Source organism: Tenrec ecaudatus (assembly GCF_050624435.1).
Source record: "Tenrec ecaudatus isolate mTenEca1 chromosome 2 unlocalized genomic scaffold, mTenEca1.hap1 SUPER_2_unloc_10, whole genome shotgun sequence".
In the NCBI taxonomy this organism is placed as follows: domain Eukaryota; kingdom Metazoa; phylum Chordata; class Mammalia; order Afrosoricida; family Tenrecidae; genus Tenrec; species Tenrec ecaudatus.
Genome location: NW_027457570.1, coordinates 668,716 through 673,430, shown reverse-complemented (window position 1 = coordinate 673,430; position 4,715 = coordinate 668,716).

Here is a 4,715-nt window from a genome sequence, read left to right as displayed (position 1 = left end):
CCGGCACTTGGGCTATCAAGGTTAACTAGTGAGCCCTTGGACTATGCAGGTTAACTAGCGGGCCCTTGGACTTGTAGCTTACCTAGCGGGCACTTGGACTAAGTAAGTTACCTAGCCGGCACTTGGACTATCTTGGTTAGCGAACGGGGACTTGGATTATGTAGGTGACCTACCAGGCACTTGTACTGTCTAGGTTACCTAGCGGGCACTTGGACTATCTAGGTTAACGAACGGGCACTTGGACTATGTAGGTTACCTAGCGTGCTCTTGGACTATGTATGTTAGCTAACGGGCACTTGGACTATCTAGGTTACCTAGCGGGCACTTGGAATATGTAGGTTACCTAGCGGGCACTTGGACTATCTAGGTTACCTAACGGGCACTTCGACCATCTAGGTTACGTAGCGGGCACTTGGACTATGTAGGTTACCCACAGGACATTTGGATGATCTAGGTTAACTAGTGGGCCCTTGGACTATGTAGGTTACCTAGCAGGCACTTGCACTATCTAGGTTAGCGAACGGGGACTTGGACTATGTAGTTGACCTAGCAGGCACTTGGACTGTCTAAGTTACCTAGCGGGCACTTGGACTATCTAGGTTAATGAACGGGCACTTGGACTATGTATGTTACCTAGCGGGCACATGGACTATGTATGTTAGCTAACGGGAATTTGGACTATCTAGGCTACCTAGCGGTCACTTGGACTATGTAGGTTACCTAGCGGGCACTTGGACTATCTAGGTTGCCTAACGGGCACTAGGACTATGCAGGTAACCTAGCCGGCACTTGGAGTATCTTGGTTAGCAAACGGGGACTTGGATTATGTAGGTGACCTACCAGGCATTTGTACTGTCTAGGTTACCTAGCGGGCACTTGGACTATCTAGGTTAACGAACGGGCACTTGGACTATGTAGGTTACCTAGCGTGCTCTTGGACTATGTATGTTAGCTAACGGGCACTTGGACGATGCAGGTTCCCTAGCGGGCACTTTGACTATGTAGGTTCCCTTGCGGGCACTTGGACTATGTGGGTACCCTAGTGGGCATTTGGACTATCTAGGCTTCCTAACGGGCATTTGGACTATGTAGGTTCCCTAGCGGGCACTTGGATTATGTAGGTTCCCGTGTTGCACTTGGACTATGTAGGTTACCTAGCGGGCACTAGGACTATGTAGGTTAACTAGCGGGCCCTTGCACTATGTAGGTTAACTAGCAGGCCCTTGGACTATGTAGGTTAACCAGCGGGCACTTAGACCATCTAGGTTAACTAGTGGGCACTTGGAGGATATAGGTTAACTAGCGGACACTTGGATTAGCTAGGTTACCTAGCGGGCACTTGAACCATGTAGGTTAACTATTTGGCCCTTGGACTATCTAGGTTAGCTAACGGGCACTTGGACTATGTAGGTTAATTAGCGTGCACTTGGAATATGTAGGTGCCCTAGCGGGCATTTGGACTATATAGATTATCTAGCGGGCACTTGGACTTTGTAGGTTACCTAGCGGGCACTTGGAGTATCTAGGTTCCCTAGCGGGCACTTGGACTACATAGGTTCCCTAAAGGGCACTTGCACTATGCAGGTTCCCTAGCAGGCACTCTGACTATGAAGGTTCTCTAGCGGGCACTTGGACTATGTAGGTTCCATAGCAGGCCCTTTGACTATGTAAGTTCTCTAACGGGCACTTGGACTATGTATGTTAGCTAATGGGCACTTGGACTATGTAGGTTACCTAGCGGGCACTTGGACTATCTAGGTTACGTAGCGGGCACTTGGACTATGTAGGTGAACTAGAGGACATTAGGACGATCTAGGTTTGCTTGTGGGCCCTTGGACTATGTAGGTTAACTAGCGGGCACTTGGACTATCTAGGTTAACTAGCCGGCACTTGGGCTATCAAGGTTAACTAGCGAGCCCTTGGACTATGTAGGTTAACTAGCGGGCCCTTGGACTTGTAGCTTACCTAGCGGGCACTTGGACTAAGTAAGTTACCTAGCCGGCACTTGGACTATCTTGGTTAGCGAACGGGGACTTGGATTATGTAGGTGACCAACCAGGCACTTGTACTGTCTAGGTTACCTAGCGGGCACTTGGACTATCTAGGTTAACGAACGGGCACTTGGACTATGTAGGTTACCTAGCGTGCTCTTGGACTATGTATGTTAGCTAACGGGCACTTGGACTATCTAGGTTACCTAGCGGGCACTTAGAATATGTAGGTTACCTAGCGGGCACTTGGACTATCTAGGTTACCTAACGGGCACATCGACTATCTAGGTTACGTAGCGGGCACTTGGACTATGTAGGTTACCCACAGGACATTTGGATGATCTAGGTTAACTAGTGGGCCCTTGGACTATGTAGGTTACCTAGCAGGCACTTGCACTATCTAGGTTAGCGAACGGGGACTTGGACTATGTAGTTGACCTAGCAGGCACTTGGACTGTCTAAGTTACCTAGCGGGCACTTGGACTACCCAGGTTAACGAACGGGCACTTGGACTATGTAGGTTACCTAGCGGGCACTTGGACTATGTATGTTAGCTAACGGGAATTTGGACTATCTAGGCTACCAAGCGGTCACTTGGACTATGTAGGTTACCTAGGGGGCACTTGGACTATCTAGGTTGCCTAACGGGCACTAGGACTATGCAGGTAACCTAGCAGGCACTTGGACGTACTAGGTTAACGAGCGGGCCCTTAGACTATGTAGGTTACCTAGCGGGCACTTGGACTATCTAGGTTAGCTAACAGGAACTTGGTCTATCTAGGTTACCTAGCAGGCACTTTGACTATGTAAGTCACATAGCGGCACTTGGACTATATAAGTTACCTAACGGGCACTTTGACTATCTAGGTTACCTAGCGGGCACTTGGTCTATGTAGGTTACCTAGCGGGCACTTGGACTATCTAGGTTACCTAAAGGGCTCTTTGACTATCTAGGTTACCTAGCGGGTACTTGGACTATCTAGGTTAACTAGCGGGCACTTGGACTATCTAAGTTCACTAACGGGCACTTGTACTATGTAAATTCCCTAGCGGACACTTGGATTATGTAGGTTCCCTATCAGGCACTTGGACTATGTAGGTTACTAGCGGGCATGTGGACTATGTAGGTTACCTAACGGGCACTTGGACTATGAGGGTTCCGTTTCGGGCACTTGGACAATGTTGGTTAACTAGCGGGCACTAGGACTATGTAGGTTACCTACCGGGCACTTGGACTATCTAGGTTAGGTAACGGGCACTTGGACTATCTAGGTTACCTAGTGGGAACTTGGACTATGTAGGTTACCTAGCGGGCATTTTGACTATCTTGGTTATTTAGTGGGCACTTGGACTATATAGGTTAACTAGCAGACACTTGGACGAACTAGGTTAACGAGCGGGCCCTTGGACTATGTAGGTTACCTAGCGGGCACTTGGACTATCTAGGTTAGCTAACAGGAACTTGGACTATCTAGGTTACCTAGTGGTCACTTTGACTATTTAGGTCCCCTAGCCATCACTTGGACTATCTAGGTTAGCTAACGGGCACTTGGACTACCTAGGTTACTTAGCAGGCACTTAGACTATGTAGGTTAACTAGCAGGCACTTGGACTATCTAGGTTACCTAACGGGCACTTGGACTATGCAGGTAACCTAGCGGGCACTTGGACTGTCTAGGTTACCTAGCGGGCACATGGATTTCTGGGTTAACGAACGGGCACTTGGACTATGTAGGTTGCCTAGCGGGCACTTGGCCGATCTATGTTAGGTAACGGGCACTAGGACTATCTAGGTTACCTAGCGGGAACTTGGACTATGTAGGTAACCTAGCGGGCACTTGGACTATCTAGGTTACTTAACGGGCACTTGGACGATCTAGGTTAACTAGCGGGCACTTCACGATATAGGTTAACTAGAGGACACTTGGATTAGCTAGGTTACCTAGCGGGCACTTGAACCATGTAGGTTAACTATTTGGCCCTTGGACTATCAAGGTAGCTAACGGGCACTTGGACTATGTAGGTTAATTAGCGTGCACTTGGACTATGTAGGTGCCCTAGCGGGCATTTGGACTATATAGATTATCTAGCGGGCACTTGGACTTTGTAGGTTACCTAGCGGGCACTTGGAGTATCTAGGTTCCCTAGCGGGCACTTGGACTACATAGGTTCCCTAAAGGGCACTTGCACTATGCAGGTTCCCTAGCAGGCACTCTGACTATGAAGGTTCTCTAGCGGGCACTTGGACTATGTAGGTTCCATAGCAGGCCCTTTGACTATGTAAGTTCTCTAACGGGCACTTGGACTATGTATGTTAGCTAACGGGCACTTGGACTATGTAGGTTACCTAGCGGGCACTTGGACTATCTAGGTTACGTAGCGGGCACTTGGACTATGTAGGTGAACTAGAGGACATTAGGACGATCTAGGTTAACTTGTGGGCCCTTGGACTATGTAGGTTAACTAGCGGGCACTTGGACTATCTAGGTTAACGAACGGGCACTTGGACTATGTGGTTACCTAGCGGGCACTTGGACTATCTCTGTTAGCTAACGGGCACTTGGACTATCTAAGTTACCTAGCAGGCACTTGGACTATGTAGGTTACCTAGCGGGCACTTGGACAATCTAGGTTAACGAACGGGCACTTGGAGTATGTAGGTTAGCTAACAGGAACTTGGACAATCTAGGTTAACTAGCGGGCACTTGGACGATGCAAGTTCCC